The sequence below is a fragment of the Leuciscus leuciscus genome (genome assembly GCF_965113295.1).
Source record: "Leuciscus leuciscus genome assembly, chromosome: 4".
NCBI lineage: Eukaryota > Metazoa > Chordata > Actinopteri > Cypriniformes > Leuciscidae > Leuciscus > Leuciscus leuciscus.
Genome location: NC_138728.1, coordinates 16,737,825 through 16,753,900, shown reverse-complemented (window position 1 = coordinate 16,753,900; position 16,076 = coordinate 16,737,825). Strand labels below are relative to the sequence as shown.

At 43.5% G+C, this 16,076-nt stretch overlaps 1 protein-coding gene across 1 annotated transcript in view; it reads right to left on the bottom strand.

The window, feature by feature from the left end:
- The window catches only part of LOC309497889 (sialic acid-binding Ig-like lectin 7), a 56,756-nt gene extending 41,296 nt beyond the window's left edge, over window positions 1-15,460 (bottom strand). The window contains exon 1 of the mRNA XM_082168300.1: window positions 15,297-15,460. The gene's annotated coding sequence lies outside the window, so the exon portion shown is untranslated. The remainder of the gene's footprint in view (window positions 1-15,296) is intronic.
- Window positions 15,461-16,076: the final 616 nt, after the last annotated feature.

The window sequence follows — 16,076 nt, the reverse complement described above, 5'->3', positions numbered from 1 at the left end:
CGCTCCCCTGAGGGGTCGGGGAATGCGAATTCTGAACTACTTGGACGATTGGCTGATTTTAGCACAGTCAGAGGCCGAACTCATCGCCCACAGAACAGTGCTTCTAAGCCACTTGGACAGCCTGGGGCTTACGGTCAACTGGACCAAGAGCTCGCTAGTGCCCAGCCAATCAACCTCTTTTCTGGGTTTGGATCTGGACTCTGTGGCTATGACGGCCCGCCTGTCGACACAGCGAAATTTTTCTCGAAAAGCGAGGACGCGCTGTCCCAGACCTGGCCCAGCCTCCCGCTGTATGCTTTTCCTCCGATCTCCCTGTTGCCACAGGTCATTTCGAGGATCAGGGAAACGCACCACTCAGTGCTTCTCATAGCCCCGCGCTGGGAGAACCAAACTTGGTACCCAGAGCTAGTGAGGCTGTCGCACTCATCCCCATGGCCGATCCCGGTGAGAAAGGATCTCCTCTCTCAAGCCGGTGGATCGATCTGGCATCCCCATCCAGAGCGTTGGTCTTTGCATGCATGGGTGATCAACGGATACCCGTTGACCTGCCAGAAGGGGTCGTGAACACGATCACACAGTCTAGAGCTCCCTCTACGAGACGGCTCTACGCGTCTAAATGGTCAGTGTTTTCTAAATGGTGCGCTACTAAGAGCTTGGATCCACGCGCATGCGGGGTCCCGCGGGTGCTCTCCTTCCTACAAGAGCTGTTGGAAAAGGGCAGGTCCCCTTCCACGCTCAAAGTGTATGTGGCGGCTGTTGCAGCGTTCGCTGAGACGACGCGCGGCCGGGCAATAGGAAGGAACGAGCTCATTATCCGTTTCCTCAGAGGAGCTAGACGGATGAATCCCCCGCGGCCCCCCTCGGTTCCTATTTGGGATCTGTCCTTGGTCCTGGAGGCCCTGAAGGCTTTTCCCTTTGAACCGCTCGAATCCGTGGATTTAAAGTACCTGTCGCTTAAAACCGTTTTTCTGATAGCTCTGTCTTCAGTTAAACGTGTGGGGGATTTGCACGCGCTATCTGTTAGCCCTGCATGTCTTGAGTTCGGACCGAATGACTCGAAAGTCATTCTCAGACCGAGACACGGTTACATCCCCAAAGCGATTGGAACCCCTTTTAGGGCACAAGTAATTTCCCTCTCGGCTCTGCCAGCATCCGTTAATGGGGACAGTGATATCCTCCTATGCCCTGTCCGGGCGCTGAGAGTATACATCACGCGCTCCGCCCCTTTCAGGCGTTCAGAGCAGCTCTTTGTTTCCTTCGGCGGACGCACCAGGGGTCTCGCCGCCTCGAAACAGAGCCTGTCCAGGTGGATAGTGGACGCGATTGCAGCAGCTTATGCCTCCAAACACCTGCAGTGCCCTCTGGGTATCAGAGCCCACTCTACTAGAGGCATGGCCTCTTCGTGGGCCTGGTCCAGCGGAATTTCTATCCACGATATTTGTATGGCGGCGGGCTGGGCCTCCCCATCAACATTCGTGAGGTTTTATAACCTGGAAGTTCCCGCCTTACAGGCAAAATTGCTGTCAGTATGAGTGACATGAATGCTCTGCCCAGTTTCTCATGTGTAGACTGCGTTCACACGCTGACGATATTTCTGGAATGATAATTAGGGTGAAGTGTTTTATACTCAGACCGGCTGGACCGCTCTGTTTCTCATTCCCCTTTACGCGCTGCTTACCGGAGTTGGCCCGCACTGCTGGCCGCCCGTATTCCACCCTGTGGCGCGGGGGTCTATTCTCTTCATGAAAGACCAACTATGTCGCTCTTTTACCCTAATAAGCGCTTATGTACTGTATGGGCTCGCTCTGCCGGCCCTACTATTTCACACTGTTATAAGCTTATGGACTGCTTTGTACTGTGTTGGCCCGTCTCTCCGACCGGCCACCTATTCCAGCAGATGTACTGTGTGGGCTCGCTACGTCGGCCCTACTATTTTGCTGAAGTGCTTGTACTGTGTAATGTGCAAGTTCTTTGTGAGCAATGTCAAGTTCGTACCTGAGATCATGACTTAGCTGAGTAAGCTGATGGAGTTCAGCTCGGGCCATTCGTAAATGGGTTTTACAGGCCTTGATTTCAGAGTCTTTGTCTCTGAGTTCAATATGTGCTCTCTCTATGAGAGCTTCAGCCAGTTGGAGTCTTTCGTCGAGGTCCTTCCGGGCCGCTGTGGCTTGAAGCCGTAGTGTGGCTGTCTTTTGCTGCAGGTCGGCGTTGCTCCTTTCGCCTTTTTAGGTTAATGCGCTAGACTCATACGGGCCGCTGCCGTTATGAGAATTTGGGCTAGCTGATGCTGACAGTTAGCGGAGCCAATTGCGTGGGTACGTTTTAGACCCACAATAGAAATTTTGGCAGGCGGTAGCCTGGTGGTCGCCTGGCGATGCCAACTTTGATCGTCACTCTATTATTCAGCTTTCCTGGGGGTCTCTCTATAAGGTTCTGTCTCTAAGTGAAATGAGGGAACAAATCACACAGAAAAGAGAGAGATAAAGGTGAGAGCAGGGAAAAAGGTAAACACAACACAAGGAAGTGAATTGATCTGCAAATGAAATGTTGTAAACAATAACACGGGGAGCGTTATTTAAAATAGAGGCCTAAGCCTCTTAAACACTGCTAGAGTTCCTGATAGGTCCAGCAGGCGTGAGTTATCGGGACAGGATCTCGGAAGAGGGGGTGTCTAAGAGAGAAAAGTAGGCCAAACACCTAAAATATGACCAGGGGAATATCTAGTATTCTGTGGTTTATAATAAGTGGATGGGTTTTATCAAATTTAGTTTACCTGAAGTGACTGTCGAATCACCGCAGTGCACTGAGAGGGTGCTGCCAATATATACACAATCAGGGATGAACGTTAGGCTTAATGTGAATTAAGGCTTTTTGGGTTCAACACATTGAGTAAATATGCATGCAGGAGTCAAAGGCGAAAGGTTTTACTACTTATGATAAAAACGAGAGGGAATTATGATAACTGGTGGTAATTATCAGAATAAACCCTCCCCCTTTTGGAGATTGGAGAAAGAAAAAAGATTATCTGTGAGATAAAATTTTGAATAACAACACAGGCTTGTGATGCAGGAAAGGACCAGGCCTCTGACGTGGGTTTGGACCACAGGGGGGGCGTAACTCCTTTCCACCTGGTTGAGCAGACACAATTTAAATTAAAATTCAAACTAGTTTAAATTAAAATTCAAATAAACATGCAAGAGATCCAAAGATAACAGAGGGAAGAAAATTAGAATGATAGCAGTGAAGTATCCATACTAATTATCAAAACAATTGAATTGAAAATCGGAATGATTTTTTTTTTCAATCCTTACAATAACCTTTAAGTTATTAGAAATGGTTATGGTTAACCACAATGTTGAGACACTTCAATGCAGACTTGAGGGGAGAAATGATAATCCGACCCAGGAGGACCACAAGGTGGCGTGCTTCCCCCCCTGGGTGGGCTCTCAATGGACTGAGTGAATTAAATTTTAAGCTCTAATTTGATTTTCTTTTTCAAATTAAACTCAAAATGTGACAGTCAAAAACAGAAGAGAGAATTTATCTAACTCTCAAATAACATCCGCATAACAAACTCGGGGTTTTGAATGCATGTCCCATTCGAGAGCTCAGAAAAATTCAGTCTAGAAATGAAAGCAGTTTTAGAGGAAACGCAGGTCTTATCTGAGAGCGTCCACGAGATGGCGTTGTTGCGCTCGTGCAGGCTGACAGTAAGAGGAAGTGCTTGTTCAGATGACGTCAGCGTGGGGGCGTATACTTTGAGAACTGCCACACACCTAAAGGCTGCCCTCTAGTGTTGGTCAGTGTAGTGATTCAGCAACTGAGGCTTGCAGACTTTCTATGTCTTTTAAGAATCACAAATAAATTCTGGCTCGTTTTGCGCGCGTTTCACAAATGTGAATTACAGGAATTTAACGTCTGTCTTCGATTACACATTTTACAGGAAACGGTTCAAATACACACAGGAATTATCATCTGTAGTGTTTACAAGTAGGAATTATCGTCTACTTTCTAATTAATAGGCAGCAATTTCTGTTTGCTTAATGCGAGCAGGAATTTCTCGTCTGCTTTTTTAATGCGCAGGAATTTTTTCATCTGCTAGTAATTGCAGTCTCACATCACACAAAATTTCACTAATATGAATTTTCATGCGTGGCTTCACATTGAGTAGCTAATTCAGTGTTTCACCAGGAGAGAATCGTTGCTAACGATTTAAGAAGGGGGCCCTAGCGACTGAAATGGGGAAACTCGCCCAGATCAGATTTATGCCTCGCACGGAAAGAGGAGAGCATCGTCCTAATTCGGCGGTAATTAAATACTGATCAGATTTATACGTACTAATTAAGAGTTTTCTTTGTCTTAACAGTCGTTTAATTTTAATACTGCAGTTTATACAATTTAACAGTGACTAAATGTTTGCCATTTGTGGACAATGTTAATTTGTAAGCTGAGCTGGCTTTGTGCCTCGGTCAGCTGGGTGAGTTCGCTTTACGACTTTTCTCACAGTTCAAAAACATGCATGCACAATTTTTAATCAACAAATCAATAAACTTATGACTGAAACTGAATTTTTCCACCAAGTAAAGTTTGAAATGCCCGCATTCTCCACCATGATGTAGCGTTTATTGGTAACAATCGTAATTAGGTCATATATGAAATATTAGCTCGAGCAGTAAGGAAATTTGGGGAAATATTAAAATCATAACTCATAGTCATAATTCATAAATTTCACATATGCTATTACATTACCTGCTAATTATCAAAAATATTTCGTTCTATAACTGGTCTCTCATCAGTCATTCGACCAGCGAATGCTTTGATTATACCAGTTAAGAAGGAATATTTATATTGACAAACCTCAGACAAATTCTCTCCTGGCCGTGGATGCAAATTGCTGGGTTTATGAATTAAAATATATAGCTAGTAGCCAGATCTTATCGCAATTTCATTGACAATTACATTGGTGGGATTGTAACACAGAGTCAGTCAAAGTATAAAAGATTTATTTAATCAAAAATGACACACAAAGGATTATATGCATATAGGAAGTAATATAGGCTAATCTACGTACGTAAAATTACACAAGACCCACGAACGTTTAAACAAAACAAACATAAAACATGACTTGATCAGAATGAAAATAGGAAGAAAGTTAGGGAGAAAGTATGGTAATTTACAAACAGAACCTTTTAAGAGACAACTGTGAAAGCTGCTTCGAGAGAGATCATTTTATACGTTACTTGCGATTCTGTTCCTTTGTCTGTGTGAAGCTGGGCTTCGGGACCACGTGCGTATCTTGGCTGGACCGTGTCTCATCGATTTGTAGGCTTGCGTTTCGCGTGAAGTTCTTAAAAACTTACTGATCGTAACATTACCGAGAGGTACGGAAGTCTCTTCCCGGTGCGGGAAGGGCGAGAAAACTTGGTTACAGGACGAGACTGGATTTCTACATCCGCGGTTCGTTTGGATGAAGGCCCTGTCCCCTCTCCCTGCTCGTGGTGCAGGGAGGGGTGAGAGTGCAGAGTTCAGAGTTCGGAGTCACGAGGGTGAGAGCGTGTGAGAGCAGAGAGCGAGCGTCTGCTTGTGTTTTGGTTTTAAAGCAGCGCGGGGTAACGCCCTGTTTGATGACGGGACCCAATGGAATCTTTCGGTTCTGAGGCGGGAGCGTTTCATTGTTTGTGAAGGAACGCCTCTTCTGATCGTACCCAGAAAAATGCATTAAAACTTTAATACCACATTATGTCTAGAAATATAAACATTTGTGCGGAATATAGTTTATATTTCTGTATAAAGAAGCTCAGTACGATCCGTAGGATATCTTTCCCGACATTGATATCAGTTAATGAAACAGATACATCTCAAATGTATCAACACACGTGTCCATTACATCTGCAGAGGTGCATAAATATCTCAATTTATCCCATCACAACCCATAGACAAGAAAACTACATAAAAACATTTTGATAATGATTCATGCGTGTGTGTAACTTGTATTTTAGGAGTTTCAGAGTGGTTTGGTGTGTGTGTGATTCAGAGCGGGTTTTCTGTTGAGATCGGAATGTCAGTAATGTCTTTGAAGCTCACACTGTCGAGAGGGGGGAAGCGAGTCGTAAACGGGGGTTCAGTTACAGAGTTTGCCAAGTCTGTGGGACTTAGAAAGTGTTTTCACTTTTAATTAGTATATAAATTAAAAGTCAATTTTTACCCATTGAGCCATAGTCGTTACAAAGCTTATGCCGCCGCCGGTCAAGCTGCAGCGTGTTTACATACTATGTCCATAATGCAGGCTTACCAGGCTGAGTTATTGGGTGATTCTGAGGATGGCGGGGGTATTAGTGCTGATACGGTGTCTGAACTGCGTAGAGCCACAGATCTGTCTCTCAGGGCCACCAAGGAGACGGCTAAATCCATCGGCCGCTCTATGGCAGCCCTGGTGGCCACTGAGAGGCATCTGTGGCTCAACTTAAGTGACATAAAGGACAAAGAAAAACATGTTCTTTTAGATGCACCAGTATCCACTCAAGGGTTATTTGGAGATGCAGTTAACAGTGCTGTAGCTAAATCACAAGAAGCTTCAAAACAAGCAGCTGCACTTCAGAAACTTCTCCCCCGCCGTTCTTTCATTGAGGCTGCTGAGCGGGAGCAGCCTCACTCATCTAAAAAGAGCGCTGAGCACCGTGCCACTCAGAAACAGAGCGTTTCCTCCCGTGCTCCCCCACAAAAAGCTTGGGGACACGGAGGGCGCTCTCAAACCCAGCAGTCTTCGAGGGGTAAAACGGATCTGCGGACCGTTATTACCGCCAAGAAGGCTGCTGGGAAAAAGTCCTGATGTCTGAGGGCTCAGGACAAATGAGGGTAGTCCCCCCGAAGCAGAGCGGTTAACACCTCTTTTCACGGTGCCCGTCTCTCTTCGGTGCCCTCAGGGGACCGTTCTGCCAACCCTGCCGCCTCCGGTGTTACAGGGCGCAGCGGTCTCCAGCGAGCACATATCTCAAGGTCCACCCGGAAACGTAGTGGCCTCGGGATGCCCGCCCCCTCTGAGGAGGTTGCTAGAGCAGTCTGTTCGGTCGTTCCCTGCCGGTGCGCCGTTACAGGGCAACGAACCGACTACTCAACAGCAGGAGAAAAATACGGTGCCGTCTCTTTTCGGTGCCCTCAGGGGACCGTTCTGCCAACCCTGCCGCCTCCGGTGTTACAGGGCGCAGCGGTCTCCGGCGAGCACATATCTCAAGGTCCACCCGGAAACGTAGTGGCCTCGGGATTCCCGCCCCCTCTGAGGAGGGTGCTAGAGCAGTCTGTTCGGTCGTTCCCTGCCGGTGCGCAGTTACAGGGCGACGAACCGACTACTCAACAGCAACACAATCCAGAAACCAGTCTCGAGAGGCTGGTACCTCTAGTAGAATCTTTGACAGCGTGGAAGCTACTGTCAAATGTTTCTCGTTGGGTCCTGCAGACCGTGGCAAAAGGGTATCAGATACAATTCTAGAAACGCCCAACTCGGTTTATGGGGGTCCTGCCCACAGTGGTGGGCCCCGAGCAGGTTCTGGTTATGGAACAGGAAGTAAACACTCTGTTAGAGAAAGGGGCCATAGAATATGTACCTCCCTCCGACAGGGAAACCGGGTTTTACAGCCGGTACTTCATAGTTCCAAAGAAGGACGGGGGATTGCGTCCCATTTTAGATCTTCGAGTTCTGAACGAGTCATTCATTCAGCTCAAGTTCAAAATGTTAACATTGAGACAAATCGTGTCACAGATCAGGTCCGAGGACTGGTTTGTCACGATAGACCTCAAGGACGCATATTTCCATATTTCCATCCGTCCTTGTCATTGCAAAGCATACCAATATGCTTGGTATATGCCATAGCTTATGCCATGCTTGGTATATGCCAATATGCATACCAACGTTCTTCCATTCGGCCTGGCTTTATCACCCCGCACTTTCACCAAATGCGTGGATGCAGCTCTGGCGCCTCGGCGCCTCCAGGGTATTCGCATCATGAACTACATCGACGATTGGTTGATTTTAGCTCAGTCGCATCAGTTGGCGGTTCAACATCGAGATGTTGTTCTCGCCCACATGAAAGAGCTGGGGTTACGGCTGAACGCCAAGAAGAGTGTGCTTTCTCCACTTCAGAGGACCACTTTTTTAGGCGTGGTCTGGGATTCAGTGTCGATGCAGGCGCGCCTGTCACCGCCACGTGTAGATTCCATCCTTGCAGCTGTGAAAAGTGTAAAGCTAGGCCAGCTACTCACTGTCAAACAGTTCCAGAGACTGTTGGGTCTCATGGCAGCAGCTTCCAACGGGATACCTTTTGGACTACTGCACATGAGGCCCCTGCAGTGGTGGCTCAGGACCAGAGGGTTTTCCCCGAGGGGCAACCCATTTCGCACAATCAAGGTCACGCGGCGATGCCTACGTGCCTTGGTTATGTGGAAGAAACCTTGGTTCCTGTCCCAGGGCCCAGTGCTGGGAGCTCCTTGTCGTCGCAAACTGCTAACGACGGATGCTTCCCTCACGGGTTGGGGAGCGATCCTGAGGGTCGCTCATCTCAAGGTCTGTGGGAAGACCATCATCGTTCCTGGCATTCTATAGCCTAGAGATGTTAGCTGTCTTCCGGGCTCTGAGGAGCTTTATCACAGGTCTCAGGGGACACCATGTGTTAGTACATACGGACAACACGTCGGTAGTCGCCTATATCAACCACCAAGGGGGTTTGCGCTCGCGCCCATTATCCAATCTGGCACGCCATATCCTCTTGTGGTCCCAGGGGAAGTTGCTGTCACTCAGGGCAGTCTACCTCCCCGGGGTTCAGAATATAGGAGCAGACACTCTGTCGAGACAGGGGCCGAGGCCCGGGGAATGGAAGCTCCACCCCGAGGTGGTGGAGCTGATATGGAGGGACTTTGGTCTCCCTCACGCATCCAGCTCCTCTGGGACTGGATGATATGGTACAGACGTGGCCGAGGCTACGTCTGTACGCTTTTCCCCCAGTGGCTCTGCTCCCGGGAGTTCTGGAGAGAGTTCGCAGGGACCGGGTTTGCCTGCTTCTTATAGCCCCGCGCTGCCGGGCAGAGTATGGTTTCCCGATCTTGTGTCCCTCCTCGACGGGCATCCTCTGGAGCTTCCTGTCAGGAGGGGCCTTCTGTCCCAAGCAGGGGGCTCAATATTTCACCCCCGCCAGAACTGTGGAACCTGTGGGCTTGGCTTCTGAGGGGGCCCAGCTCATAGAGTCAGGTCTCTCAACTGAGGTTGCTGAGACCATTCTACAGTCCAGAGCTCCCTCCACGAGGAAACTTTATGCCCTGAAGTGGAGAGTATTCACTTCTTTGTGTAGTGACCGTCGGTTGGATCCAGTCAACTGCCCAATTGGTACAGTTCTGGAGTTCCTGCAGGACCGGTTCACTGCAGGTCTAACCCCGTCCACTTTAAAGGTTTATGTGGCGGCCATAGGTGCTTACCACATTCCTTTGGGTGGAATGTCTGTGGGGAAAGACCCTTTGGTATCTCGTTTCCCTCGTGGCACTTGGAGGTCCTCCTCCCTTTCGAAATCGGACCAGGAGGCGAATAATTTGCTTTGCCCTGTTCGGGCGTCAGACGCATATGTCCACAGAGCTGCCCTGTGGCGTAAGAGTGATCAATTGTTTGTTCGCTTTGGGCCCCCTAACAAAGGAGGCCCAGTGTCTAAGCAAAGGATGAGCAAGTGGGTGGTTGAGGCTATCTCACTTGCTTATGAGGCGGCTGGGCAGCCTTCTCCTTTGGCTGTCCGGTCGCACTCTACTAGGAGTATGGCGGCCTCTAAGGCCCTTATATCAGGAGTATCTTTACAGGACGTTTGTGTTGCGGCAGGCTGGTCCTCACCGCACACCTTCGTCAGGTTCTACTCGTTATTGTCTTCCTAGTGCTGCGCAATTGATTTCACACAGGACAGACATTTGTAGCTATGGTGGCGTTGGTATAGACGTTCCCCATAGCGTCAATTTGACGCAACGCGAGTTCCCTTGAAAGGGAACGCCTCGGTTACGACTGTAACCTCGGTTCCCTGAAGAGGGAACGAGCGTTGCGTCACCTTGCCATATCTCCTTCATGCCTGTCAGCACGACTTCAGACTCTACGAAGCTTTCGTTTTCTGTTTCGGGCCGGCTTTTATAGCTTCCTGGTACGTGACGTCACCCGCCTCTGACGTTCCGCCACACCATTGGACTGATTTTACATGTGCTTCAAGACGTCATCACGCAAAGCGTTCCCCATAGCGTCAATTCGACGCAACGCTTGTTCCCTCTTCAGGGATTTTGGGACATTGCGTAACCTGCCGTGTCGCGCCACGAGCTTTTGCGCTTCTGACTGCGAAAACCAGATTTTAGCCTGTGAGCACGGGTTATATACACGCTGGCCACACCCATTCTGACGGTTAGAAGGGTGTGGAGGGCGCGAAGCCTCATTGGTGGCCACGTTGCAGAGTGCTCACTGATAGGCTTAAGCAGTTGCCGCCGAGCAGCCAATGAGCACGCTTATACAGCCTGTCTAGGTCTGCCGGCTGCCGCACTGCGTTGACAATGAATACAAAATTAAGGATAATTTTTGGCTTCAGATCTCGAAGAAAGAAGACTTTCCCGATGCGTAAGCTACTTACGCAATACTCGTTCCCTCTTCTAGAGAGAACCGAGGTTACATTAGGTAACCGAGTACGTTTTACAGCACAGTATAAGGTAGAGAAACTGGGACAGAGCATCTATCAAATCAAGCCATCTAAACCTTTTTTTCTGACAAGAAAATTGCAAATGTGTATGATATGTTTATTTCAAACAACTAAACAGATTTATTATTCTTAAAGTCACATATTGAAGTTCACTGATATGGTTAAATTGAAGACGGCATAAGTCATGTTCAAAACAAGAAGTAATCGACTTCCGGGAAATTTACTACAAAAATATATGGAAAGGCAGGGTGGGTATAGCTTATAGAGAAGAATTAAACTTTAAAAAGCTTATAATAAGAACAACTCTAAAAAGTATGTGCATCACTATTTGTGGGGTGAGGTTATGGAACGGTTTGGAGCAGGTGTTAAAACATTGTACAAATATTAAACAGTTTAAAAAGTTATATAAAAACACTTTATTAAAAGGATATGAAGAGGAACAGAGGTGATTGTGAGTGTGGGTTATAATACTGATTGCACTGGGATATGTGAATATAGGGTGAAGGGTTGTTTGCTGCAAAATGTAAAAGTTTGGTTGGTATTAAAAATTATGGTATGTTTGAATATAAAATTATATATATACATATATATATATATATATATAAAAAATATATATACTGGAACTATTAAGAGTTATATAAGGGGTGGGGAAAATAATAAGCTTCTGCTTCATCACGCTCCTTTTGGAACATATTGTAATTGTTATAATACTTTATAGATATTGTTTTTTTCTTTCGGTATGTTGCAAAATACTTATTGTATTTTTATATTTTATTTTATTTGTAATTTTTTTTTTCTTCAAATAAATAAATAAGATTTCCATAAAATGTGACAAAAACATACATATTTGTTACCAGTGAGGCTTGGTCTTCAGGCTTTTGTAATGTATCAGACATCGGATCCATGTCTTTCATGTGGAAATGCATGCATTGCATAACTCAATGAAAACAAAGGAGGAGATAAAATGTGTATTTGTTGTTTATTGTGCGTCTCCTCTCTTAATGTTCAAAGTCTCATATTCAGAGGATGGAGCTGATAGTTGAAGAGAAGCATACTGTATGTGTCTGCTGCCTCATTCTGAGCCTAAAAACAAAAACACTCTCAAACATCATCATCATCATCATCATCATCCTATATCATGTCTTACTATCTAGTCCTTATAACAAAGAAGACTCACCTTCAGCTTGGCGGACAACCTGAAAAGGAAAGATATTGGGTTACTAACGTTTAGTCTTTACAGAGAGCAAAATCAAAAGCCAGATGTGACTGGCAAGTGAATAAACTTGTGCAGTGACCCCCAACATTTTTTGGACCACTTAGTCACACTTAAAAATGTCTGAGAGTCCATTGCAATGCAGATACAAAGTGACAAAGCAAGTGGCATCTGCAAACAAACGATGTAAGAGCTTTTCTCAGAACTAACTTTCTATTTATTATATGTGCTCAACTGCTGTTAAGTGGTTTTTAGTGGATGTGTAAAGTAACCATAGTGTTGTTTTTCACAATAGTGATAACCACTATGTGTAGTGTCAAAATATGTTTCGTGTTCATTTTAAATGCTAATTTATTTATTTTTGTGAAATATTTTGCTTGTCCTATTTTTTTTATTTTTTATAAATGCCTCTTGGTTTGATATTTTGTTATATAATGCAAATAATATTTATACATTTTCTTTTGCATTGTTTTATTGAGGAGCCCAAAATGAGTGGCAAAACAACTAAACAAAATTTAAAGCTTTTTTATTTTAACCCAAAAAAGTGTAGAAGTGTTATATTAAGTTTTATATATTAATTTATTCAAAATAAGGTTATTCAACAGGTTATTATATTTTACTTCATTGTCACATTACATTTTTGGAGTCATTAGATGTAAACTTTTTGAATAATTAGTTTTTCTATTTCTCAATTGGAAAATTGTTCTTGGAATAAAGTTGTTTAAATATTTCTCTCCACAAAACTGGATAAATCACTTTCATCTGCACCATATGTCAAAAGCATGAGTGAGTTAATATAAAACACAATCCATCAGCTCATTATCATATGAGTCTATTCTGTGATCCTTCATTCATTCAAGTCATTTATTATGGTTGTTCTGCTACGGTTCTTAATACCTTATATGTGTCGTTCACCTACCGTACACAGATAAATGTAATGGCACAGAACATAATGACCAGCGCAGCCGCAACAGCAACTCCAGTCATCACAGAGGAAACATTCAAACCTAAAAAAGAATAAAGGAGTGTTTAGAAATTCACTGATGATCCACTGATTCAATTTCAACAAGGGATAGAGAGTCAAATTTTAATCTTTAAACAACAAGATAACAATGATGGCAGGAGCATAGGAACGATATGAAAAGTGAGAGATTAGCATTAGCATTAATGACTGATACTGTTACGACATTTTTCATTTACTAATCATCAGTTGAAAGATCCTCAATTTCCCACAATCCTACAGAGGATAAGTAGTATGGAGAATGAGTGGGATGGGTAGAGATAGGCCCTGTCCCAAATGGAAACCTAAGCCCTCTGCGATTTTCTTCAGTCCACACTTTCATGACGTAATGCCGCTTTAACTTTCCAGAAAAATAGTAATAATCTTCTTTTTAAGTAGTCTTGAGTAAAGAGCTGTTTTTCAACATTGTATAAATGTTTTTAATTGTCTGTGTGTAAACTATCTGAAGCACCACACATAGACAGAATAATAGTTTAGCACAATTCATGCTCTCATTCACATCACACTTTAGTCGTTTAAAAACTAGATGTGAAGAGAAAGGAAACCACACCTTGTAGCAGAAAAGAGAAAAGAATGATTTTCTCTGCCTTGTTCACAGAGGTGGAAAGAGTACCGAAAATTTGTACTCAAGTACAAGTACCGTTACATTGCTGAAATAATACTCAATTACAAGTAAAAGTACTGGTGTCAAAAAAGTAATTAAGTAAAAGTACAAATTACTCTTCTCAAAAACGACTCAGAGTACTAGTTACTAATTACTTTTTAGCTGGCGATAGTTAATGCATTACCAATAAAAATATTCAACAAAATCATAGATTTATGTAGAAAATAGCTACTTTTAACACGTTTTTACCTTATTGTCAAAGGACATTAATTAGTGGATACTGGAATTTCTAACTTCAATATGACACCTTGAAATATGTCAATATTCAGTAGGCCTAGCCTATAATTTTTAATACCATCGGGAAAACTACTACATACTAAATATTTTAATATCAAAATTTTTGTCCATCCATTTTGTCAAGGCAATCATTATTTTCAAGCATTGAAAAGCACAACACTCATTGTAACAGTGATCTATTTGAATGGAAAAGTTTAATTCAAGTCTTCTGAAGAGACACATCCACTTTATAAGGTGAGATTTTAATTTAGGCTTTTGTTTACATATTTAAACATTGATCAATAACCATTACAATAATCTAATATTTACTCACTCAGTGTATTTGTCTTTACAATAGGGTAACGTGAACTGTTGCAATAGCTCACACACAGCACAAGGAAGCTTGATTTCAATTCAAACTGAATTTAATTTGCAAAAAGACTAGATTTTTCATAACTTTTGACAGCGTTTAATTCAAGAGCATGGAGAGATTGGAGCTGGACGTCATTTGAGTCTGCAGTGAGAACCACTTGGAGAGATTCGCGATTGCACATGATATGACACAGTCCGAGAGCGCACACTCAATATCCGAGTCCAGTTCGTTCGTATATTTGAGAGCTCGCGTCCAGTTTTCTGCGATTACATGAATGTGCCCTCGCGTTATAATATTGTTCGTGACATTTGCCATTAAAATATGCCATAGAAACTTGCAGGTATTAATAAAATTATGCGTAATAGGCCTAACGTTACCTGCAATCCCGCGCTGAGAGGAGGCGGGTGTGTCAAACTCGCTGTCGTTGAGATGAGAGAATGAGAACGCGCAGCTGGTAAAATATAGATATTTTGACAATACTACTATGTAGTTTGTTGTTCCAAACTTTCAGTCCAGCCATTAATCACTCTGAGCTCCTCGCCTCCTTCATGATCAGCTCTTCAAAACCTGCTGCGACTGCGGCGGCTTTCATTCAGTCCAAATATCAGTGGTTTTATTGGTCCGTTTACGATCGAATATTTTTATTGGCTACCGAAATGCCATTCAAAGATTTGAATATCAATTCAAATTGTACTCAGTAACGAAATGTGATTTTACAAGTAGCGAAGTAGATTACTTAGCTTAATATGTACTTGAGTACAAGTAAAATTACAGATTTAAAAATATACTCAAAAAAGTACAAGTACCCAAAAAAACTACTTAATTACAGTAACGTGAGTAGTTGTAATTCGTTACTTCCACCTCTGCTTGTTCATCTCTTCACTCAGTCCAGTGAGGAAACACACACTTGTAAATCTGCACAAACGCGATAAAAATAAACTCACAGAAAACATATATTTACCCCCACTAAGGAATGTAAACTGATCATTTTTGTAATTTTCCTGAAAAAAACCCCCTGATATGTATGAACTGGATATGTAAGTGTCCAGCAGCTCAGTAAACAGAACAACACTGAAAACATCAAAAAAGAAGAAGAATTCAAGACTTGCCAGAGATAAGAAAAATTAGTTTTTCCTAAATGCAGAAAGAAACCAAGTTCTGTATTGAGGTGTCTGCTGATGACTTGAGACTGTGTGAAAGTGTACTGTGTGAACATAATAAAGTTTATTATGTTCACACAGTACACTTTCACACAGAGTCCAAGACTTGCCAGAGATAAGAAAAATTCATTTTTAGAAGGAAACCAAGTTCTGTATTGTGGCGTCTGCTGATGACTTGAGACTGTGTGAAACTGTGCTGTGTGAACATAATAAACTGACTGACTGCTAGTGAACAACTCCCTCTATCATCATCAACATACATCCTGTTCACAGACAGAGCAACATTAAATAGTACCTTCCTTTTACAAAGTGGAAGATCATATCAATAATTTAGTAAACTGATCATACTTCAGACTTTGAACTTTAAGACATATTCAGTTGCTGTCATTTCCAGCATTAAAACATAAATGTGACAGTTCCATCAGTTTCCTGCTCAGAATTCATATAAGAGCGTCATTTTTTTAAAGTGGTAATGTAAATCTGCATTGCCTTACATATAATTCTTGCATTGTTACATGAAGGTTTCTGTGACTTTACAATTGAGAGACTAATTTGAATATTTTACTGTGAGAAATGTATCATATTGCAGGAGAGCTTCAGTGAACCAAAAGCATACGATTATTCTTGGTACAAAATGTTTGATGTTGTATAACACATGCTTCTACATAATTCATACATGTATTTACACAGCAAAAAAACTAAATCATTATTATACCACAGAAGCACTTA